The sequence below is a fragment of the Marmota monax genome, unplaced genomic scaffold, assembly GCF_021218885.2.
Source record: "Marmota monax isolate L192 unplaced genomic scaffold, Marmota_monax_Labrador192_F-V1.1 WCK01_AAM20220418_F8-fsc00036, whole genome shotgun sequence".
NCBI classification, from domain to species: Eukaryota; Metazoa; Chordata; class Mammalia; order Rodentia; family Sciuridae; genus Marmota; species Marmota monax.
Window position 1 is genome coordinate 2,089,933 of NW_026694491.1, and position 26,142 is coordinate 2,116,074.

The 26,142-nt window shown below is 42.6% G+C and overlaps 1 long non-coding RNA gene across 1 annotated transcript in view; it reads left to right on the top strand.

Moving 5' to 3' along the window:
- Positions 1-26,142, top strand: part of LOC124075754 (uncharacterized) — an 87,886-nt gene that overhangs the window by 26,339 nt on the left and 35,405 nt on the right. Inside the window, exon 3 of the long non-coding RNA XR_006846147.2 lies at positions 8,701-8,799. This is a non-coding gene — a long non-coding RNA (uncharacterized LOC124075754). The remainder of the gene's footprint in view (positions 1-8,700; positions 8,800-26,142) is intronic.

Consider the following 26,142-nt stretch of genomic DNA (forward strand, 5'->3'; position numbering starts at 1 on the left):
TTCATTACAATCCCTGATTTATCATTCCGCCCAGAAGATTTGTTCTAGGCTGGGATGTAACACAAGAGTTTGCTCAACACAAGGGAAAATCAAAACAGAAATTAAAAAAAAAAATACTTAGCAGGACTTTCTCCTTCTTTACTTTTCTCCTTTGAGCTCAAAAGATAGGTATCTGAAAAGGCAAAATGTTCAAACATTTTGGATTTTCCTGTTTTTATTTATTTATTTATTTTTTTGGATTTTTTGAGGTTTTTTTTAAATTTTTTTTTTTATTTTCCTGTTTTGTCCAAGAGATATAATTCTCCTTAGCTTCTCTGTAGAAGCTCTGCTCCCAGTAGCTTGAGAGGTCTGGGGAAAGTGCCTTTCAGAGTTTCTCCTTTTGGCATTTGAAGAAACATTCTTTTTTTTTTTCTTTAATATTTGTTTTTTAGTTGTAGTTGGACACAATACCTTTATTTTTTTTATTTTTATGTGGTGCTGAGGATCGAACCCGGGGTGATTGAGGTGAGCTCTCTTCTGCTGAGCCACAACCCCAGCCCTTGAAGAAACATTCTTAAAGGACATTAAGAATTTCTTCTGAGGATCCAACATGGCGGCGAGAGGGGAGGCAGCGCTTTCAGTACCTCCTCAACAAAGGGGTCAGAGAGACGCATGGATACGCTTAGATATGGCCTGCTGAGAAACTCCTAGCAAAATTCCACTAAAGAGAGACCGGCCGGGAATTGGAAGGATTTTTGGAGGTGACAGTCTGCGCTAGACGAGTGAATCTCCGCCACGCAGCGCAGAGGTCCAGACCCGCCAGCCGCTGCCCGCGCGACTCGGCGACTGTCGGCTGCCTGCACGCGGCCCCTGCGTCAGGGCGGATAGCCTTCCCGCCACGCAGCGCAGAGGTCCAGACCCGCCAGCCGCTGCCCGCGCGACTCGGCGACTGTCGGCTGCCTGCACGCGGCCCGCGTCAGGGCGGATAGCCTCCGAGGCGCAGCGCAGCAGGAGCGGTGTAGGGACTCTAGGAAGAGGTCTCTCGCCAAGCCTTCATGAAATAGCAAACCGGGAGCTGAAACCAACCAGAGACAGACCAGTCCCACCCCTCCCTTCGGACACTCTGGCAAGGAGCCTGGGGCCTGCCATAGCAGAGTGGTGACATCACCGGAGTTCCGCCGACAGAATTCCTTCCCAGCGGAATCCACATTAGCAGGTGTGTGACTCCCACCCCCTCCAGATACAAGCAGCCAGGAAACCACCGGGGGCGTGTCTGTAGGGAAGCAGAGGGGACTCCAGATCCCCACCTCCCCTAAACACCAGCGGCGACACCCAAGATCTTAGCCGCCAGTTTCTGGGGGCGTGCCCACCAAAGGGGTCCTGAAAAATTTAACTGTTGGTTCCCAGATCACCCCACCACAGCACTGGGGCTTAATTGAATGACAGAGAGGGTGTTCATCGTTCGGGATATAGGACACGCGGTGGGGCTGCAAGTGTAATCAGATCCTTGGGGAACCACCTCTGGTGAACAGGACCTGGCTGGCTGGCTGGGAGGAGGAACAGGGGGAGGGGCCGGATAAGTGAAAGGGCTCTGGACTAACAGGATTGAGAAACTCCCAGGAGCCACCGTACAGGGATTTCTGTCAGCACATAGAGGGCAGAAGCTCAGCTCAGAGGGCACAGCTCCGCCTATTGGAAGAGAAGAAAATGGGATTCAGCCATAGAACAGGGGATGCCAGCATGGCAGAGATCTGATGTCATCGGAGAGCGGCCGAGGAGAAAACTTCATCGGTGCCAGCGGAGACGGAAACAGTTGGTCCCCTGGTAGGGAGGGTGAGTCACAGATACCCGAGTCTCTCTCGCTTTGTCGTCGAGCCAGAGGCGAGGAGAGGGGCCGCCGCCCACGCCCGCAAGGTAGGAAGACCTGCGACCAACCTGCAGATCAGGCCCAGCGGTCTGCAGGCGTGGTAAGAGGGGCAGGGCAGAGCCACCGCCCGCGCTGGCAAGGTAAGCAGACCTGCGACAGACCTGTGGATCAGGCCCAGCGGCCTGCCAGCGTGGTACACACTTCACCCCAACTGGAGTAGGGGCAGAGCAGAGCCTTAGCCCGCGCCCAGATCAGGCCCAGCGGCTCGCCTGTGTGGTGGTCAAGTGACCCCAATTGGAGTGGGGGCGGAGCGGAACTGACACCCTTGCCCACAAGGTGGGCAGACCTGCGACCAACCTGCAGATCAGGCCTAGCGGTCCCCGGGCGTGGTAGGAGGGGCAGGGCAGAGCCTTCGCCCCCACCTGCAAGGTAGGCAGACCTGCGACAGAACAGCGGATCAGGCCCAGGGGTCCGCGGGCGTGGTAGACACCTCACACCAATTGGAGGAGGGGCAGAGCAGAGCCCCTGCCCACACCTGCAAGGGAGAATTTTCAACTATTCAAGAGCAACATAAATATATAGGGGGGGGAAAAATTTCAAAAACACAACAGTTTCACCAAGAAGAAAGAAACGCAAGCAGTATGAAAAGACAAGGAAAGAAAGGACTACAAGCAATGCAGGTCAGCTCAACTTTAGAAGAGGTAACAGCTGCAGCAGATGGAATGTCAGATAAAGAATTCAGGATATATATGCTTCAGATGATCTGGAGTATCAAGGAAGAAATTAGACAGCAAAATCAGACAATGAAAGATCACTTCGACAAGGAATTACACAAACAAATCCAGGAAGCAAAGGATCAACTATACAGGGAGATAGAGGTTATAAAAAACAAACAAACAGAAATCCTAGAAATGCAGGAAGCAATAAACCAACTTAAAAACTCAATTGAGAGTACTACCAGCAGAGTAGAACACTTAGAAGATAGAACATCAGACAATGAAGACAAAGTATTTCAACTTGAAAAGAACATAGACAGCTCAGCAAGACTGTTAAGAAACCATGAGCAGAACATCCAAGAAATATGGGATAACATTAAGAGACCAAACTTAAGAGTCATTGGGATACAGGAAGGTATAGAACTCCATACCAAAGGAATGAGCAATTTATTTAATGAAATAATACGAGAAAACTTCCCAGACTTGAAGAATGAGACAGAATCCCAAATTCTAGAAGCCTACAGGACGCCGAATGTGCAAAATTATAAGAGATCCACACCTAGACACATTATAATGAAGATGCCCAACATACAGAATAAGGAGAGAATTTTAAAAGCTACAAGAGAAAGGAAGCAGATTACATTTAGGGGCAAGCCAATCAGGATAACAGCTGATCTTTCAACACAGACTCTGAAAGCTAGAAGATCCTGGAATAACATATTTCAAACACTGAAAGAAAATGGGTTCCAACCAAGAATTGTGTATCCAGCGAAATTAAGCTTCAGGATGGAAGATGAAATTAAAACCTTCCACGACAAACAAAAGTTAAAAGAATATGCAGCTAGAAAACCATCTCTTCAAAACATCCTCAGCAAAACATTACAGGAAGAGGAAATGGAAAATAACAATGAAAACCAACAGTGGGAGGTAGGACAGTAAAGGGGGGGGAATAATCAAAGAGGAAAACAAACCATGTTTAGTAACATAAATAAACAAATATGGCTGGAACAACAACCCATATCTCAATAATAACCCTAAATGTTAATGGCTTAAACTCACCAATTAAGAGACACAGGCTAGTAGAATGGATCTCAAAACAAGACCCAACAATATGCTGCCTACAGGAGACGCATTTGATAGGAAAAGACATACATAGGCTGAAGGTGAAAGGTTGGGAAAAATCATATCACTCATATGGACTTCGGAAAAAAGCAGGAGTGTCCATACTCATATCAAATAAAATAGATTTCAAGCTAAAGTTAATCAAAAGGGATAAAGAGGGACACTACATACTGCTTAAGGGAACCATACACCAACAAGACATAACAATCATAAATATATATGCCCCAAACAATGGCGCAGCTATGTTCATCAAACAAACTCTTCTCAAGTTCAAGAGTCTAATAGACCACCATACAATAATCATGGGAGACTTCAACACACCTCTCTCGCCACTGGACAGATCTTCCAAACAAAAGTTGAATAAGGAAACTATAGAACTCAATAACACTATTAATAACCTAGACTTAATTGACATATATAGAATATACCACCCAACATCAAGCAGTTACACTTTTTTCTCAGCAGCACATGGATCCTTCTCAAAAATAGATCATATATTATGTCACAGGGCAACACTTAGACAATATAAAGGAGTAGAGATAATACCATGCATCTTATCTGACCATAATGGAATGAAACTGAAAATCAACGATAAAAGAAGGAAGGAAAAAGCATACATCACTTGGAGAATGAACAATAGGTTACTGAATGATCAATGGGTTCTAGAAGACATCAAGGAGGAAATTAAAAAATTCTTAGAGATTAATGAAAACACAGACACAACATATCGGAATCTGTGGGACACATTGAAAGCAGTTCTAAGAGGAAAATTCATTGCTTGGAGTTCATTCCTTAAAAAAAGAAAAAACCAACAAATAAATGATCTCATGCTTCATCTCAAAATCCTAGAAAAAGAAGAGCAAAACAACAGCAAAAGAAGTAGAAGGCAAGAAATAATTAAAATCAGAGCTGAAATTAATGAAATCGAAACAAAAGAAACAATTGAAAAAATTGACAAAACTAAAAGTTGGTTCTTTGAAAAAATAAACAAAATCGACAGACCCTTAGCGATGCTAGCGAAGAGAAGAAGAGAGAGAACTCAAATTACTAGCATACGGGATGAAAAAGGCAATATCACAACAGACACTTCAGAAATACAGAAGATAATCAAAAATTATTTTGAATCCTTATACTCCAATAAATTAGAAGATAGTGAAGGCATCGATAAATTTCTGAAGTCATATGATCTGCCCAGATTGAGTCAGGAGGATATAGACAACCTAAACAGACCAATATCAATTGAGGAAATAGAAGAAACCATCAAAAGACTACCAACTAAGAAAAGCCCAGGACCGGATGGGTATACAGCAGAGTTTTACAAAACCTTTAAAGAGGAACTAATACCAATACTTTTCAAGCTACTTCAGGAAATAGAAAAAGAGGGAGAACTTCCAAATTCATTCTACGAGGCCAACATCACCCTGATACCTAAACCAGACAAAGACACTTCAAAGAAAGAAAACTTCAGACCAATATCTCTAATGAACCTAGATGCAAAAATCCTCAATAAAATTCTGGCGAATCGGATACAAAAACATATCAAAAAAATTGTGCACCATGATCAAGTAGGATTCATCCCTGGGATGCAAGGCTGGTTCAATATACGGAAATCAATAAATGTTATTCACCACATCAATAGACTTAAAAATAAGAACCATATGATCATCTCGATAGATGCGGAAAAAGCATTCGACAAAGTACAGCATCCCTTTATGTTCAAAACTCTAGAAAAACTAGGGATAACAGGAACATACCTCAATATTGTAAAAGCAATCTATGCTAAGCCTCAGGCTAGCATCATTCTGAATGGAGAAAAATTGAAGGCATTCCCTCTAAAATCTGGAACAAGACAGGGATGCCCTCTCTCACCACTTCTGTTCAACATAGTTCTCGAAACACTGGCCACAGCAATTAGACAGACGAAAGAAATTAAAGGCATAAAAATAGGAAAAGAAGAACTTAAATTATCACTATTTGCAGATGATATGATTCTACACCTAGCAGACCCAAAAGGCTCTACAAAGAAACTATTAGAGCTAATAAATGAATTCAGCAAAGTGGCAGGATATAAAATCAACACGCATAAATCAAAGGCATTCCTGTATATCAGCGACAAATCCTCTGAAATGGAAATGAGGACAACCACTCCATTCACAATATCTTCAAAAAAAATAAAATACTTGGGAATCAACCTAACAAAAGAGGTGAAAGACTTATACAATGAAAACTACAGAACCCTAAAGAGAGAAATAGAAGAAGATCTTAGAAGATGGAAAAATATACCCTGTTCATGGATAGGCAGAACTAACATCATCAAAATGGCGATATTACCAAAAGTTCTCTATAGGTTTAATGCAATGCCAATCAAAATCCCAACGGCATTTCTTGTAGAAATAGAGAAAGCAATCATGAAATTCATATGGAAAAATAAAAGACCTAGAATAGCAAAAACAATGCTAAGCAGGAAGTGTGAATCAGGCGGTATAGCGATACCAGACTTCAAACTATACTACAGAGCAATAGTAACAAAAACAGCATGGTACTGGTACCAAAACAGGCGGGTGGACCAATGGTACAGAATAGAGGACACAGAAACCAATCCACAAAACTACAACTATCTTATATTTGATAAAGGGGCTAAAAGCATGCAATGGAGGAAGGATAGCATCTTCAACAAATGGTGCTGGGAAAACTGGAAATCCATATGCAACAAAATGAAACTGAATCCCTTTCTCTCGCCATGCACAAAAGTGAATTCAAAATGGATCAAGGAGCTTGATATCAAATCAGAGACACGCCGTCTGATAGAAGAAAAAGTTGGCTACGATCTACAGTCGGTGGGGTCGGGCTCCAAATTCCTCAATAGGACACCCATAGCACAAAAGTTAATAACTAGAATCAACAAATGGGACTTACTCAAACTAAAAAGTTTTTTCTCAGCTAAAGAAACAATAAGAGAGGTAAATAGAGAGCCTACATCCTGGGAACAAATCTTTACTCCTCACACTTCAGACAGAGCCCTAATATCCAGAGTATACAAAGAACTCCAAAAATTAGACAATAAGATAACTAACAACCCAATCAACAAATGGGCCAAGGACCTGAACAGACACTTCTCAGAGGAGGACATACAATCAATCAACAAGTACATGAAAAAATGCTCAACATCTCTAGCAGTCAGAGAAATGCAAATCAAAACCACCCTAAGATACCATCTCACTCCAGTAAGATTAGCAGCCATCATGAAGTCAAACAACAACAAGTGCTGGCGAGGATGTGGGGAAAAGGGTACACTTGTACATTGCTGGTGGGACTGCAAATTGGTGCAGCCAATTTGGAAAGCAGTATGGAGATTTCTTGGAAAGCTGGGAATGGAGCCACCATTTGACCCAGCTATTCCCCTTCTTGGTCTATTCCCTAAAGACCTAAAAAGAGCATGCTACAGGGACACTGCTACATCGATGTTCATAGCAGCTCAATTCACAATAGCAAGACTTTGGAACCAACCCAGATGCCCTTCAATAGACGAATGGATTAAAAAAATGTGGCATTTATACACAATGGAGTATTACTCTGCATTAAAAAATGACAAAATCATAGAATTTGCAGGGAAATGGATGGCACTAGAGCAGATTATGCTAAGTGAAGCTAGCCAATCCCTAAAAAGCAAATGCCAAATGTCTCCTTTGATATAAGGAGAGTAACTAAGAACAGAGTAGGGACGAAGAGCATGAGAAGAAGATTAACATTAAACAGAGATGAGAGGTGGGAGGGAAAGGGAGAGAAAAGGGAAATTGCATGGAAATGGAAGGAGACCCTCAGGGTTATACAAAAGAACATACAAGAGGAAATGAGGGGAAAGGGAAAAATAATACAAGGGGGAGAAATGAAGGTCAATAGGGGGGGTAGAGAGAGAAGAAGGGTGGGGAGGGGAGGGGAGGGGGGATAGTAGAGGATAGGAAAGGTAGCAGAACATGACAGTCACAAGTATGGCAATATGTAAATCAATGGATGTGTAATTGATGTGATTCTGCAATCTGTATATGGGCTAAAAATGGGAGTTCATAACTCACTTGAAGCAAAGTGTGAAAGATGATATATCAAGAACTATGTAATGTTTTGAACAACCAACAAGAAAAAAAAATAAAATAAAAAAAAAAAAAAAAAAGAATTTCTTCTTTGTTCTCTGTCTTCCTCTATCTTGCTTTGCCCACCAGAGAGTATTGCTTCTGGAGATTTCCCCAGGATCTTTAGTGATCCAGGAAAAGAACGATTTCAACTCAGGGGACCTTGAATATTCCAGAAAGGGCCATCCTGTGTTGTGACTTCTGCTGATAAAGGCAAGGTTCATATTCCCTCACTCTCTGCTGGAGGTGGAGCACCATCTCCTGTATGCAATCCTAGGTGACCAAGCCCTTCTGTCCTCACTCTTGGGGATGAGCTGTTTACAGTATTCCATAACTTTAAAAAAAATGCGATATATATATATATATTTTAAATTTTATTTATTTTTTATTTTTTTGATATCAGTGATTGAATACCTGAGGTGCTTAACCACTGAGCCATGTCTTCAGCCCTTCCCCCGCCTTTTTTAAAAAAAACTATTATTTATTTTTATGTGATGCTAAGGATCAAACCCAGTGCCTCACACGTACAAGGCACGCGCTCTACCACTGAGCTATAACCCCAGCCCCTTTAGCCCTTTTTAATATTTTATTTAGAGACAGGGTCTCACTGGGTTTCTGAGGACCTTGCTAAGTTGCTGAGGGCTGGCTTTGCACTCATGATCCTCTTGCCTCAGCCTTCCTAGCTGCTTGGATAACAGGCGGGTGCTGCCGCGCCTGGCTACTGCCATAATTTTTAAAGTGAAGCACCTTCACCCCCAAGCAGAGACTTCCAGAGGTTAAATGATTTAGTGCCATGGGGTCATTTGCTAAATTCTTCAATTTCATCTTGATTGTGAATAAAGGTAAATTTTGATTCTTTAACTACAAACCCCTTTGTTTCAATTCCCAGCTTGTTCCAGAGGAGGGAAGAGAGAGACATTTATTGGACCCGTTGTAGATTCCAAAAGGCTGAATTTCTGGTTTTCCTGAAGCCCTTTGGAAATGTAACGTAAGTAGCTGATGGAATGCAGAGATTTTATGAGGCAGATTATTTCCTACGGGCTGGCTTCACTCATTTCCTAAACAAATATCTTTTGAACACCTGGTAGGAGCTATGCCTCCACAATGAGCAAGAGAGACACAATTCTGACCATCGGGAAGTCCTAGTGGAGAAAAAAACCAGAAACAAGAGGAAACTGTCATTAATTGTGCTCATTTCTATGATGGAAACAAAGGGCAACAGAGAACAAGAGAGACAGAGGGTGACTGGAGAAGGAATGGATTTGCCTAAAGGAGGGTCTTATTGTTGTACATTCTGTCATTAATTAATGATGTTTGAAGAGAGTTAGTAAACAGAGATCACTTATTCCACGGAATTACAATTTTTAGTCTCCCTCTAATTTGCACAGTTATACTAAGCTTATGACATATTACGGTGCATACATGTATTCAGTCAATGCAGATTTTTATGTCAGGAAATTTGCTAAGGCTATGGGGATGAACAAGACATCCTTGCCGCCCCAGGGAACCAGCTATCCATTTGGGAAAGACAGTGATATAAACAAATGATTATAATCTGATGAGATAAAAGACCCTGAAAAAATAGAGCAGAGAGCGATCAACTGGTGATACAGGAGTTGGGGAATTGGAATGCACCCGAAGCATTTTCCACGGAACAGGAGAGAAATGTGCTAAGGGCAGAGTGTGGCCAGTGTACTGTGGCTCTGGGCAAGCTGGACCATTCAGTCTCCTTCTGAAATAAAAGCTCAGCCTAATTAGAACAAGTTTTCCTCCATGAAGGTGTAATATGTCAAAATATACTCTGCTGTCATGTATATCTAAAAGGAATGAATAAGAAACAATAAAAAATTAAATAAAGGCTCAGTAACCTTGATTTTGCTTTGAAACCCTTCTTAAACTTAATTTATTATTTCCATTTGAAAATAAGCAAACCAACGGTAGACTGAGGCAGACATTATTACCCTATGTACAGGTATGATTACACTACTCGTGTGACTCAGCATCATGTACAGCCAGAGGAATGAGAAGTTATGTTCCATTTGTGAACAATGTGTTAAAATGCATTCTACGATCAGGTATAACTAATCAGAACAAATAATAATAAAAAAAAGGAAAGAAAAGTAAGCAAACCAAAAGTAAGCAAACCTCAGATAGGTTTAATGACTTGTCCAGGTCACCTCAGTGGAAGGAGGGCAGCCAGGTTAGAATGACCGTGAACATAAAATGGATTTAATTGGCATTGATTTCATTGGTATTGACTTATGGGCAAGGCTTGCTTTTCTGCTTTGTGCAGAATTTCTGCTGAATCCCCAGAGAAATACATAAAACCCCACCAGAATTTGCTGGTGGCTGTGGATCTATCTATGCCTCCTAATAAAATGTTTATTTTTTATTTTTTTATGTTTTAATCTTTCAAGCGGAGCAATACATTTCATTTTCGGCTAAAACGACAAAGTTTAAGAATGAAAAGGAGGGAGACTTAAAAACAAGGAAAAAAAAGTCAGTTTAATTATGATTTTGTTTGGTTTGAGAACAAACAATTTCTTGCTTAAGCTTTTGTTGAGCAGAGTAAAAAGGTATTTTCCAAAATATCTCAAATAGTCTTTAGTGAATCCGTCTTGGTGTGTATTTAAGAGGATAATTAGAGAAAATGGGGGGTTTAAAAGTGACTTATGCACTATCTCCACTAATTATTTTTAATAAGGAGTGATTCTGGGTGCAGAGTATGTTTTTTTCCCCCCATTCGCACGTCCAAAGCAGAGGCGTGCTCTCTGTGTGCCGAGGCGTATCAAAGCCTGGCTGAACCTTCCTTAGCAGGTCTGGTGGTTTGATGTTAGTTCAAAGGAAACCTCCAATCCCAATGCCTTTTAAATTTCTTTCTGCAAAATCAATTAAATGGGAAAAGCTTATATAAACCTCTCTCTATCTCTCTGTATGTGAATGATAAACCAAGCTGTTTCTCTCTAAAGTGGTCTTTGGAAATGTGTGTTTTTCTTGTGTGTAGCATACATCTATATGATGTTTCAAATATGATTCAGTCTTGAAAAGATGGATGAAGAGTGTGGTTGGGGGATGCTATTGGATGGCTCAGCTCTCCATGTCTGTGTCTGACCCCACTGTGGGATGTTGAATGCATGAATTCTATGTCTTAATTTATTTTTCCCACTGAAATTTTCTGAAGTACACTAGTAAGCATGTCATCCCCTCTCCTCCACACAAATAAAGAAAACATCTTTCACTTGATCTTTGAGTCCTGCGGGGTCTGGCTCCTTGCTCTTTCCTAGGCCCATCTGTTACCATCGTCACTCTTGTATTTCTTCCACTCTTCCTACCCTTTCTGCACTGTGTAGCACTTGTTACCATTTAGACCTCTGTTCTCATCCCTGCTGTAGGTAAGTCTTCCCTGATGTCTCTGAACAGCTCAAATCTTCTATCATCTGTCCCCATACCACTGTGCACCTTTCTTGGTGGTGCTGTCACCGTCGTTATAGCTTTGCATTTATTTGTGTGAGCAATTAATTAATATCCGTCTCCTGCACTAGATGGTAATTTCCATGAGAGCTGAGACTAGGTCTGTTCTTGCTCATTCTCACATCTCCTGTGCCAAGCCCAGATGTGTTGCAGGTGTTCAGTAGATTTCTTTTGTCTGAATGTGTAAGCGAATAACAAAATCAGTGGGTTTTAGGAAAAATTGGATAGAAGCAGGGTGGTATAGTGGAAACAGCACTGGCCTGGTGTCAAGAGCCCAGCACTCTATGCTTATTAAACCAATAAACTGATTATTGATTTTACCTTCTATTAGTTAAGTACAGTGAACAATTATGTTGGTGAGAAGAATAAGAGGCTGTCTTTGATCTTGAGGGTTTCACAGTCCTCAAGGAAATAGACATGTAAATTTGTCCTTAGAATATGTTTGGTCGGTACCATGATGGAAGCAAAAACGTCCTGGTGTGTGTGTGTGTGTGTGTGTGTGTGTGTGTGTGTGTATGTGTGCGCACGTGCATGGGTGCGCATGCATAAACAGTAGCATTAACATTGGCTTGGGGAGTTTGGTCAGGCGTCACGGAGGAAGCTCCTTCCATTTTGGTCAGGATGGTCAGGATGCCTTCCTGAGCTACACAAGCTGGAAAGTAGCACACCCCATTTCCCAGACTCCCTCGCAGCTAGGTTTCCAAATGCCATTTAGGTTTCTCCATCTAGATCCGACAGCTCATGATATGGAAGATGGGCATAGGTAGAAGCATCTCCCTGCCTCCTTGGCTGTTTGTGCCAGTAAGTCCAGTCACAGAGAGCTTTCCCCACTCTGCAGCAGTGTTCTGGTGCTTCCTGTCTGGTTCTGAGGGTGGTGGCAGGCAGTCGCAGCTGTGATAACTTCCCTATCCTTGTTCTACACGGTTAGTGGTATATGTCTTTGCATTCCACTGTTTTAGGGGTGGCCTTCTGACTGTCATCATTTGTGGAGGCTCAGCCTACACCCTATTCTTCCAGCCTTTGAAGAATCTTGTATGAGTCAATTTCCCTGGATTAAATCCCTTTGAATTAAAATAACTGGAATTGTGGCTTCTGTTTCCTTCCACTGAACCCTGACACATAAAAGGCTAGTGTGCTGTACCAATGAGGCAGTCGGTACAGGACTTTTCATTCATTGATTTATTCTACAAATACTTTCTGGGCATCTACTATGACCAGAAATTGATTACATAGTAGACTACGCTGGGCACTTGAGGATACAATGCTATATAAGAGTATACAGGGGAGGAGATAAAAATAATTAAAAACATTTACGGTAATTACATGTGGTGATAAATGAAGGAAATATAAAAGAAGTTGAGGCAGAGGATAATTGAGTGGGAGGAGAAGAATTTGAGCAGGTGGAAAAGTTGTGTCTGAAGAGGTGACAGTTGAAGAAGCAATCATGTGAACTGTGTGTGTGTGTGTGTGTCCATATGTAGAGTGGCAAGACCATTGTGGGCAAATGAACAGCACAGGCAGAGGGTCAAGGCTATGTTGTATGAATGTGGTATTGCTGGATCAAACAGGAAAACTTTCTAAACTGGCTGGGTAAGCTCAAGGTGACATTGTAAAGCTGGTGATTTGTTGCTAGCATCTCTTGTTGGCTTTTCAGGCTCATTCTCTTATCCAAATAGCTCCTTGCTCAACACTTCAGAAAACTTCTGCTGCCTATTCAATCAACTCATTCATGCAACAAATATTGAGCCCTTGCCACATCTCAGGGCAGTGATGACATTGAGGATAGATGTGAACATAAATTAAGACATGGTATCTGCCCTTGAAGAGCTCACAGGCTCCATCTGGGCCTCTCATACTCCAGGCATTAAAAACATTATGTCCATTCTGTTCTCATTCAAATACATAATATATTGGCCCCACCTTCAGAACTCAGCTGACCTGCTGACCCAGTTCCTAGAAATATGCTAATGATTTAATGATGTGCTCTACCTTCTTAGTGTGTGAGTTGTCAACATTCAGGTTTTGTTGGCATTCAGGAGGACTTTACTACAGTCCAGGATCTAGTCCTCAGCTTTGCAAACTCAGAAACCTGGTTGGCCAAGGGCACCTGAGTGTTGATTCATCTTTCTGGGATTGGCACTCAGAAAGAGAGTAATGAATAAAACCAGAAAATCATCTTCTTCATCTCCATTGAGAACTGTAAACGTCAAGGGAACTGGCCACTGGACTCTGAGCATATCCTGACCCAGATTATTCTTTCCCTGAAGGCATAACAACTTAGGAAAGCAAATCGGAGTTTGCTTGGTACACATGGATTCAGTGCTCAGGTGGTGAGTATTAAATGATATGGGTTCTGCTTTGTGTTCTTCCCCATTAAAGAAACACCTGCCATAGGGCTCCCTGGGCTGTGTCCACATCTGGATCCATGGCTTTCTTTTCTCCATACTTCTGTGGTTGATCCATCCCACTTCTGATTAATAGCTCTTTGGACGTGTAAACAAAGGGATGGCAAATATATGCTGACCTTGCCATCAGTCTCCTGCTGTGTGCAAGGCAGACATTACTAATTGATCATGACTTTCCTACTGGGCTCAAAAGAGGGCAAAAAAATCCTTATCTGCACAGCACTCCAGGGAAGCAGTCATTTGAATGGAACTGGCATGTAGGATGTAAATAATGTCTCTCCCTGGGTCATAAATTAAATTTGGTTAGAGTCCATCCTCACAGATTATGACTTGCATACTGATGCCGTGTCATTGACAGAAGGCAGATCCAAATTCTTGGTGGGGAGTGTGGCTTCATGATTGTCTTTCATGATATATTTATAATTTTGTTAGAACACTCAATGTTTTCATTCATTATCCCATAAACATCCACTGGGAACTATTAAATGCCAGGGTCTGGCTTGTACTGATGAGCCCTACTTACAGGAGGCTTAGAATTTAGTGGTCTAAACCTAGCAATTGTCAGAACTTGAAGCAGATTATCTGCAAAGTCAATGCTAAAGTCCAGTGTATCCCCAGAGGTACCTGTCCTCCTGCAGGGCCCAAATGGAACTTGGAGACAATGGCACCCAAATTATGGCTCAGTTACTTTCAGCTTATCAATTTGATTTTCTCTTTTGATTTGTGTTCTGCTGGACCCATGCTTATTTACAAAATATTTTAGTCAGTTTTTTTTTGTTGCTGTGACTAAAACACCTGACAAGAACAATTTTAGAGGAGGAAAAGCTTATTTGGAGGTTCACAGTTTCAGAGGCTCAGTTCATAGACAGCGGCTCCATTTCTCAGAGTTCAAGGTGAGGCAGAATAGAACATCGTGGTGGAAGAGGGTGGTGGAGGGAAGTAGTTCACATGATGATCAGGAAACAGAGAGACAAAGAGAGCTCCACTTGCCAGATACAAAATATATACCCCAGAGGCACGCCCCTAATGACCCACCTCCTCCAGCCACAACCTACCCACCTTCAGTTACCTCTCAGTAAATCCCATCACTGATTGCATTAAGGCTCTCATAACCCAATCATTTCTCCTCTAAACCCTCTTGCATTGTCTCACACATGAGCTTTGGGGGACACCTCACACCCAAACCATAACACAAAATTCTATAATGGTGCCCGAGCTTAGTTCTTGAAACACAGGGCTCTTAAAATGTTTTTAATGATTGCACTATAGTTATACATATTATTGGGGTTCATTTTGATGTAATCATACATGCATGGAATATAATTTGCTCCACTTCAGCATCCGGTGCTTCCTCTCCTCCTACTCCCCATCTTCTATTCTACTGGTTTTCCTTCTGCTCATTTATAGTCTTTTTAAATCGGTGCTTTAGAGATTCACATAAAGGCGCAATTCACTGTGGTACGTCCAAATGAAATTTGGACAATTTCATTCCACTCTTTCTTCCTTTTCCTCTTTTTTCATTATCCCTCTCTATTCCCTTTCTCAATACCATGCTCTCCTTTCTATTTTCATGGGATTCCCTTATATCCATGTTTACTCTTGTGCCTTATTTTGGTTTGGCTTCCATGTAGGAGAGAACACAGTCAACCTTTGACTTTCTGAATCTGGCTGATTTCAGTTAGCATGATATTCTCTATTCCATCCATTTACTAGCAAATTCCATAATTTCATTCTTCTTTATGACTCAATAAAACACCATTGAAAACAGGGGTTTTGGGGCTGGGGTTGTGGCTCAGCGGTAGGGTGCTCGCCTAGCACATGTGAGGCCCTGGGTTCGATCCTCAGAACCACATAAAAATAAATAAATAAAATAAAGGTATTGTGTCCAACTACAACTAAAAAATAAATAACTATTAAAAAAAAAAGAAAACAGGACTTTTAATGAAGGGACGGCCTTGTGTCCCTTTACCTTTCAAAGGCAACGGTGGAAGCAAAGGTATTTAAATTATCTTCCACCACCCAGCAATATCTGTTAGGATGTAATAAGAGGAGGCAATGATTCCATTCCAGAAGTAAAAAGTGGGAGGACCAGCAAAAAGGAGTCCATTAGGAGAAAGCAAATAATCCAAAGGGAAGGAACTGAGCCTGCTAAAGGGGAGGGTTAGCTGAGAGGATTGAGAAACCGGAGAGCCCGTGTCTCTGCGGCCCTCTGCCTGCTTCTTCCCTGTGGATGAGACTCACATGTTAAGGCTAATGGGTCAGGGAAGGTTCCACACAGGCAGTGCTGCCTGCTGCTTCTTGGAGCTCCCACTGTGCAGCTTCTGCTTCCAGAGCTGAGCTCTAATTCTTGAGAGAGGTGTCAGACTTCTCCAGAGTCTTGTGGTGTTCTCCTGGCGACGGGAGGCCTGTGCTCAGATGCTTGCAGCTGGGGCCTGTCTACCAGTTTTCTTCCCTTCACTTCCTCCTGGAAAAATTTATTCTTGCAAATGGTGGGCCTACTTTAATGTCAAAGAAGGAAGTAAAGGAGGAGAAAGGAGGAAAAGGAAAAGCAGAAAGAAGACTTGTATCAGAATATCAAGAGTTTGGGGTCAAATGTCTTTTGCAGTTACTAGCTTTGAGTTGCTGGATGAGCTATTTAACCTCTCCAAGCCTTGGTTTCTTCCTCTTCCACATTGAGATCATTATTGTGCTGATTGCAAGGGGTTGTAAACGAGGCATGATACATAAAGTGTCATGCCCAGGACGCAGATAAGGAATCAAAAATGGTGTCTGTGCCAATCATCCTGCTCACACTGACGCTGTAGCTGACAGCTGTAGCTGACAGCTGTCTCTAGAGCCTTCAGTTTTGTTATCGTAACAGGCGACCTACAGGATCCCTTCTTTTGCTGCCATTCCGAGAGTCTATGCTTTCATGATTAAGAGAAAAGAGAAATAGTTATTTTAGTCAAGAATGGACTGCATATATAATGATGGTCCCATAAGATTATATTGCCTGGTGACATCATAGCCATCTTAGTCCATGTAACTACATTCTATGATGTTTGCACAATTTATCAGAGTGTTTTCCTGTAGTTAAGTGATGCACAATTGCCGTAGGTTTGATATAAAAGTACAACTGACATTTGTATAGCTCATCAGGTTTGCAAGTTACTTTCGTATACACTTTGCATTAGAACCTTGTAGTGGTGATTTAATGGTTAGGGGTGATTATCCCAATGTACAGACAAAGAAACTGAGGGGCAAGTGAGCTACTCAAGGTCATGAGGTTAGAAACTGGTGGGATCCGGACTTATCTTTCTAACAGTGTAGGACTGCATTTGGAGTCCCCCCACCTCCGCCTCCTCCGTTGGCCTGCTTATCTGCACCCCTCCATTTCTTCTGACATCCTTTTGTCTGCCTGGAACATTCTCTTCTGTTGAAATATCTTCCAGATTCTGTCAGACCTGTTTTGTCCTCCTAGAACACGCAGTGGGTATGTGCGGCTCTCACAGTCCGCATTCCCATGTGACTGTCTCTTCTGCTGCACCGGCGGCTCTCTGAGAGAGAACCCAGGTTTTATTTATCTTCAGATTCCTCATTCCTGTCACATCATTAGACACACAGTAGGTTCTCAATAGATTTTCAACTAATGAAGGAGTATAAATGATGCTCATTACACATCAGCCTGGCTGGGCAGAGAGTCATATCTGATGCAGTCTGAAAATACAGTAGCTATGGGGTAGCTAGGGGGGTTGGTTCCAGGACCCCTGTGGACGTCAAATCCTCAGATGCTCAACTACTTTATATAAAATGGCACAGTATTTGCATATTACTTACATACATACTCCTGTATGTATACTTTATTTTTGGTGTTGGGGTTCAAATCTAGTGCCTTGTGCATGCTAGACAAGTGTTCTGCCACTGAGCTACACCCCCAGCCCCTCCTACATATTTTAAATTATTTCTAATAACACAGTTACTACTTAAGTAGTTGTTAGTCTTATTTATGGAATAATTATAAAGGGAAAAGTTCCTATATGTTCAATATATGTGCAAATTTGTTTTGCAAATATTCTCAACCAGAGTTTGTTGAATCCGTTGGATGCAGAACTCACAAATATAGAGAACTGACTTTATAGGGAAATGAATTTATTTTGAAAGGTCCTATATGGAAGTTTCTATATGTTCAATATATGTTCAAATTTGTTTTACAAATATTTTCACCCTAAGGTTGGTTAAATATGTTGGATGCAGAACTCACAAATATGGAGAACTGACTGTATAGGGAAATCAATTTATTTTGAAAAGTTCCATGTGAATTATTTTTTTAAATTTTAAATAAGACCTCAGTCTTTGGAACGTCTATAACAATTCTGAAAATCTACTAAACATTAAATTCACTTTCTTGGAAATTTTGATTGGTGGCCATTTTCAAGGTGACTTGCAGAACCATAATTATACTTGAAGGGTTAAATTCGATGACTATCACTCAATTCCAGGCATACCACAGATAGAGACTAACACAGAATTATGTGTTGTGATGCATTCATTGGAGACTTTGCTTCTTTAAGGCCTGTTTTTATTTCTTTCTCATCCTGGGCTTATGGATCATTTATTTTATCCCCTAAACGTTCAATCTGGTGGTTGTTTTAGACTACTTTGATAGGGTTTTAAATGTCACCAGCTCTGTGTAGGAGGAGACACTTCAAGGTTAATGAGAACCTAGACCACATTGAGTGTAAATCTAGTCCTCTGGATTGACAGCCATGGGTGACAGAGACTGAAGATTCCTGTGCACAAATAATGGGGGCAGCTTGACCTTTACCTGTGGAAGAAAATGAGCTGTCTCATTCTGAGCCAGATAGAGTCCTGCTGAGATTAAAGCTTCAGGAAGATCAGCCGGGGATTAAGTTGTGATGGTCATAACCAAGAAATTGGAGAGCTGGAAGGGACCCGGTGGGGGTCTTTTGTGTATGTGTGTGTACATGTAGATATATACAGGTGTGTGTATATGTGCGTGCGTGTGTGTGTGTGTGCATGGATATATATACACACATACATATAGGTGTGAGCGTGTGTGTGTGTGTGCGCGCGCGCGTGTGTGCTCATCCCTTGTGTTTGAGGCGGCAGGAACACTTGCAGAGATACACCCAAGGCGTCTGTGACTCCCAATGGAGGGCGTGTGAAATGTACTGCTCATGTGCACAACATTCACCACCCGCTCAAATAAGGCCCCTGAATGGAGGAGCCTTCCTTCCCCATTCTTCACTGTCTGTTGAGGGGAGGAATTTTCATTCTACTTGTAGAAGCTCAGAGGTGTGCATGCCATTCCCTCCTCATGCCCTCAGCAGCCTGGCTCCCTGCCCTGCAGGGGAGACTTCTCTGATCAGAGAAGGAGCCCATGTGCTCCTCGGAGCGCTCCCTGGGTTTCTCTCCAGCTTCGTGGATGTCTGGTCTGTGTGACTGGACAGGATATTGGACTCAGAAGGGCCTTGGCTTCATGCTTTGCTATTGTCTGTTTAAAATTTCTAACAACTTTTGAACTCTTTAAAATTTCCCTTTTGCATCGATCTTTGCAAACCGAGTAGCCAGTCCCACCAATAGCACACTTTTCTGCTTTCTGTAAAGAAGAGAATTCTAACCTTGTACAGGGAGGCTTGCAGTTTTGTGGGGGGATAAATTTCAATTTAGGGCATGTTCTGGCAAGCCCATTTGGCCAGAGGGCCAGGTTTGCTGCTGACCAGCTTCCACAGTGTCAGGTGTCTGGGAGGCAGCGCGGCATGTTGATTACAAGTGGGACCATGGCGACCAATGCCACCACTGCCAGGAACGCATCCTGGTTCTGCACTTAGTGGGTGCATGACCTTGGCAAATGATTCTACTCTTGTACTTCAGTTTTCCATCCTGTGGAGTGTGGGATATGCTTTTAAATGGTTTAACATTGTTGTGGTTTGGATGTGAGGTGTCCCCCAAAAGCTCATGGTGAGACAATGCAGGAGCACTCAGAGGTGAAATGATTGGATTATGAAAGCTTTAATCTAATCAGTGGATTAATCCATTTGGTGGATTAATAATCTGAATGCATTAATGGGTGGTAACTTTGGCAGGTAGGGCCTGGCTGGAGGAACTGTGTCACTGGGGGCATGCCCTTGGGAATTATATTATTCCTGGCTCCTTGCACTCAAGCTCTCTCTGCTCCTGGCTGCCATGAACTCTGTGGCTTTGCTCCACCACGCCTTGATTTTGTGCCTCATCTCGGGCCCAGAGTTATGATCAGGTGAATATGGACTGAACCCTAGAAATCATGAACTCATACTTTTCCTCCTCTAAGCGGTTCTTGTGGGTATTTTGTTACAGCAATGCAAAGTTCACTAACACACGTATCTCAGTGCTCGTGGTGCCTAGAACACAGTAAGGGTTGCTAATAATTGCTATTATAATCCCCTCACCATGGCTCCTCAACCTTATTTCTTGCTTGATTTGGATTTCAGAAGGGGAACATAGGGAGTTATTTATCGGGTTCTATAAAACTCCAACAAATCCTTCATCTCAAAAAAGAACCACAGATAGATTTTTTTTTTTTTTTAAAAGAAGGCTCTGTCCCTGCCCTCAGGGACGAGAGCTTTCTAAGCATTAACAACTAAATCCTTTAGAATCAGCGGTGACAGATGACCCTTTCTCATTTTAAAAAGAAGTCTCCTTTATCATTGCCTTTGTGACATTCTCCAAGGGCACAGGGCTGGGTATTGCCTTTGCTAGACAAGGACCACAAGCATGTACCTGGAGGATGGGGTACCTATGAGAGGTTTGGTTTTGCACCTTATGAATCAGGTCCCGTGCAGTGTTGGAACACCGCCGTGAGCCTGTGGTGGCTTAGCCATTATTCTCTGATCTCTGAAGGGGAGATCATTCTTTCACACTGTTCTGGGTCTCAAGAAGCGGGTGGGCTAGTGAGGCAAACAAAATGGGGCAGTCCGTGATTGGAGGGTGTGTGTGTGGGGGGGGGGTGGCAGGAGCAGAGAGGGAGGGGTACTCTGTCCTGCTGAAGGGGCCAGCAGGGAGAGCCTCAGAGGGGTTACCCTTGAACTCTCTTGAAGAGCACTTTCCGTGGTAGATGTGTGTGTGTTTCTTTTATGAAAAGTAAGATGAATGTAAAGATATTAATATGCAGATACAGTCTGCTCTCATGGTGGCAATTGCTTCCATTTTGGACTCATTGAAGTTGTAAATGAAAATCTTAATTTAAACGCTCTTCCCAAGAAAGGCTCCCTGCTCTTCCTTTCCCCAGAATGCCCATTGTGTTTCTTTAAGACCATCCTCACCCATGAGTCCTACCTCTTCTCTGGGAGTTTATTTCTGGCAAATAGTTTTCTAGACAACTGTGAAGGGCCCAAATTCTTAACAGCTTCCAGTGGCTTTGAGGGGCTGTGGTGGAGATGACATGGGGGAATGGGAAGGAAGGACGGTGATTCAGCAGAGGCCAAGCAGGCTGTCAGACTGGAGGGCCTGATACACGCTTGCAGGGGACACCACCCACAGTTGGAGCCCTCAGCCGGAAGCTTTTGAGGAAGGAATCTACTTCCATGGGCAGATGCTGCTAAAGTCAAAGACAAAACTCCTCAAAAAGAGTCCCAGATATGGCCTCAGAGCACCTTCTCAGTTGAAACCCTTTGTGAGTGAAATTTGTAAAGGTCTTCACTGTGTCCCACTCACTGGTGTGAAGATGGCGTGGTCTTGTGAGGAGACCTGGGCCTGTGTCCCATGCGGCTATAGACGACACATGTGACTATGGGTGGCTTCTGGAGTGTCAGTTTTCCACATCTGTAAAATAGTACCCCAGGGTCATCTTAATCCCAAATGAGATGCTTGTAAACTGTGAAGCACTTTGGGTATTTTTATTCCACATCATTATATATTTATTCCACATCCTGGGTCATGCATCAAAAGTACATAAAACCAGGAAGAAACCAGACCAAATCAAACAGAAACAAAGCAGAAGAAAAAGTGGAGGCTTTCTTTGAAGCTAATAAGGACTTGGAGGGCTATGACTGTCATTGCCCCCCTTAGGTGCAAAAGCCTTGAATTAATTGGCAGAAGCATTAGTTCGGAGGCCTGTGTCAAAACTAATAGAAGAGCTGGGTGCGGGGGTGCATGCCTGTAATCCTAGTGGCTTGGGAGGCTGAAGAAGGAGGATCGAGAGTTCAAAGCCAGCCTCAGCAACTTGGTGAGGCCCTAAGCAACTCAGACCCTGTCTCTAAATAAAACATAAAAAAAGGGCTGGGGAGGTGGTACAGTGGCTAAATACCCCTGGGCTCAATTCCTGGTACAAAAATAACACCAACAAAACCTAATAGAGGAAATGGTGAAATAATTTCTGTTGAAATTCATTATTTTTATTTTTTGGTAGTGGGGATTGAACTCAGGAGCACTTGGAAACTGTGCTATATCCTTGGCCCTTAATTTTTTTTTTTTTTTTTTTGTAAAATTTTGAGCCAGGGTCTCACTAACTTACTGAAGGCTGGCCTATCTGCAACGTGTCAGAAAAAAGGCTCATACTGCAGACCTCGTAGACCACATCTGATCATGTAGTCAAGACTACAGTTTGACTTTTCACCCTCTTTTCTGATAAAATTCTCTTTCTCCTTAATGCAAGGTGCAGAGAGGATGCTTCTCTTTGATTTAAAATGTAATAGAGTACTGCCATGGCTTAGGACTAATAAATTTATCCCCTAGTCACTGATCTGACACAGCCATGCCCATTTTTTTAAAAAAAATATTTATTTTTTAGTCATAGGTGGACACAATATCTTTATTTTATATCTATGTAGTGCTGAGGATCGAACCCAGTGGCCTCATGCAGGAAAGAAGAGCGCTGTACCTTTGAGCCACACACCCAGCCCCCGTGTCCATTTTATACTCATTCCATTCACTTCACTTTATTTGAACTCAACTAAATGTAATTCAATTCAATTTGGTTAAAAAGAAATCCTGAGCATCTGCTAGGTGTGCAGGGACCAAGGATGACCAAGGTGCTGCGTAGTATACTCTGCTTCCTGGTGTTGACATTTCCCCCTATGGCCACTGGGTGGCAGTGTGTCACAGTAAATGTTCATTTTGTGGTCCTGTTGGATTGGCTCCTCCCCCAGGCCTAAGGCTCAGAGATTGTTGCTTCTTCCTCGGATTTGTTTAATGCACACTTCCAAATTGAACCGACAGCTGGTATTATAGCCGTGCGTGTGCCGTATATGTGCTTAATTATACTGTGGAATTAAATTCAAAAGGGTGAGAATGTGGTTACATGTGTATGTTTCCAAAGCCTGCTCCAGAGTTCACAGCTTCTGCCTGGGGCTCAGTCAGGGATGAGGAACCCGCAGAGAAAGCGGAGGGAAGCCGCAAACCCAGCGGCAGGTGGTATCAAAACGCAGTGGTGCAGAGGTTGCTTCCCGGACCACTGGCAGCCACTGCCCTGGGGTGGCTTATCCTACCCACCTGCAGCCCTAATGCTCCCCTCTGCTCCCTGCTGGGTTGCTTCCTGGGACCCAGCGCCACCCCTCAGAACTTCATCTCCTAGCATCATGGACTTAGCACGGCGGACTACCCACAGAACTCTGGAAATTTGTATTTGCTAGGGACTTTGGAAAGACCTTCATTAGACAGAGCTGTGTCTGTCTAGGGATATCTCTGAGGGTACAGTTTTGGGCACAGAAGAGTCAATGGGAATAATCACAGTAGTGAAAAGACCTTCATCGCATATCTCCACAGCATCTCTTGTAGTAGGTGTTCTGTTGATGTTGAATGCCACCAGGGATGGGGAACTCAGTACTTGCAAGCAGGTCCTTTCCTTCTTGAAAGGAAGGAAATAGAATTATTTACAATTTTTAAATTTTCTTTGAGCTGAAATCTGAACTCCTGTGGGTTTCAACTGAGGGTCCTTGTTTTTTCCCCTAGGGCCATGTAGGCAGGTGGGTCCCGTAAAATTGCACATTCTGGCTTGGTATATCTGGAGGAGGGCCAGAGACTCTGCATCTCTAGCAGGCTCCCAGGAGATGCTGATCTTCCCAGTTCAGAGACCACACTGTGAGCAGCAAGGAATCTTTGGATTTATGAAATTGTCCCTGGGCTCAAATTTTGGCATTACTGTCTAGCTCTGTGACCTTGGAAATATTCCCCAAGTTCTGTTTTGTAAAATGGAGGTCATAGGCATGAATGAATAATGCCTAATTCATTAATTATGAGAACTAAATGAAATTATGAGTTTGTAGCTGCTGGAAAGGCTTTCAGCTGCCAAGTAGAAAAAACCTGATTGATATTAGTTTAAACAATTGGAGTTGATTTTTCTTGCAAAACAAAGAAATCTGGAGGTAAGTGGAGCTGGCATTTGGTCATCTGGTCAATGATAAAATCAAAGCTCCAAGGTCTTTATATGTTCTGCCCTTCATCTTCAGTGTGTTGAATTTTCATTTTCATACTTGTTGCCACATGGTCACAAAATGGTTGTCACAGCTCCAGCATTATGTGTGTATTCAAGGAAAAAATAAAGGGAGAAATATTAGTAATGATCATGTCTTTTTAATTTTTATTTCCTTTTTTTCAGTGTCAGAGGTTGAATCCAAGGTATAATACATACTATGTTATTGCTTTAATACTGAGTTATACCTCCAGCCTAGGTCTGGCTTACTTATCAGGAAAGTAAAACACTTTCTGAGAGCTCCCCTTATCCCTAAACAGATTTTTCCTTATGTCTCATTGGTCAGAGATGGGTAACATAACCACTCTTATTTTAAAGGGATTAATATATATATATATATATATATATATATATAGTAGTTGGACACAATACCTTTATTTTTATTTATTTATTTTGATGTGGTGCTGAGGATCGAACCCAGTGCCTTGCACATACTAGGCGAGTGCTCTAATGCTGATGTACAACCCTAACCCCCTTTTAAGGGATCCTTGCATAAAAAGTTACTGGCAAAATGGAATGGAATTGTTATGATTCATCGGGCTGAGTACATTGCTAGTCATCTACTCCAAATTGCAGTTTTACTGGCAAAGAAGACATGGAGGATAACACTGGGGAAGTAACTGTGGTTTTTAGAGCATGTCCATAAATTCTGACACTCATCCTTTTAGGGGACCGGATCTATGTCTTTTCCCCTCAGGTCCCATCTGTAATCAGAAGAGGATGAGAAAAGTAACTCTTTTGTGTGATTTTGGAGGCTGGGTCATGACGGTCATGCATTTTCTACACTGTTTCCTAGAACACTGGCCCTCAGAACCCTCAGGAGTTTTAAGAAGCTCGACTCACCTGAGACCACCATGGTGTAAAGAGCCAAGTGGCCCAGAGAGGGTGCATGTAGGTGCTGTGGTGGGTGGTCTTGGTTTATCCATCATCCCTGCCCAGGTGCACAAAGGTGGGGGATCAAGCCTGCAGATGACACATTCCCTGACTGTTGTATTGTCCTAGCACTGGGCATGAGATAAGCCATTCTTGCTGTGACCTGTGAGAATTCCTGACCTACAGAATCTGTGGGTATAATTCAAGGGTTTTTGTTTTAAACTTCTAAGTTTTGGGGATAAGTTTTAACTTAGTAATAGCAACTGGAAGAATTACTAATAGAATTAGCAATGGATGCTTCCCACAGTGCCTGCAGAGGGTAGATGCTCAACTATGCTACTCGTTAAAACTTTTCTTCGTTGTCTCCAAAACTGTTTAGTATCTTGGCACTCATGATTCAACTAAGCAACTCATGCTAAATATCTTTTTTTTTAAGAGAGAGGTGAGAGCGAGACAGAGAGAATTTTTAATATTTATTTTTTAGTTTTTGGCGAACACAGCATCATTGTTTGTATGTGGTGCTGAGGATCGAACCGGGGCCGCATGCATGCCAGGCAAGCACGCTACCGCTTGAGCCACATCCCCAGCCCATGCTAAATATCTTAATTTTTTTTTGGTGTTTCTTACTTGAGTGGATTTTATTTTTCTTGCACTCTCCTGCTTTCCTCTGATGATATGCCAGATGACATTCACGTTTGTTGAGATCTGGTTTCCAAAACCAATGATAATAACAATTGGGGTTTGTTGAGTGACTATTATGGGTCAGGCCTTTGATGAACACATCACCCTCTAAGGTAGGTGCTTATACTCAGCTTATACTTCAGGAAACTGAGGTACAGTGGGGATAAATACTTACCCAGGGTCACAGAGGTAGTAAGTGGTAGGTGCCAAACCATCTAGCCTAGTTGTTCCTCATAATGGACAGCAACATGTCGCCTATGTTTGGCCCATGGGCCAGAATGGGTCACATGTCTGTGTAGATGAATTGTTGGCCACGGGAAACAGGACTCTGTTATTGCTTTAGGGCAATCTCAGGTCATCCCTGGGAGCTGGGCAGATGGACATCCAAGCACAGGCTGGTGGCGTGGATAAGGAGGTCAAAGCTGTTGCGTAGGCAGGCAGTGGAGCCTCGCTT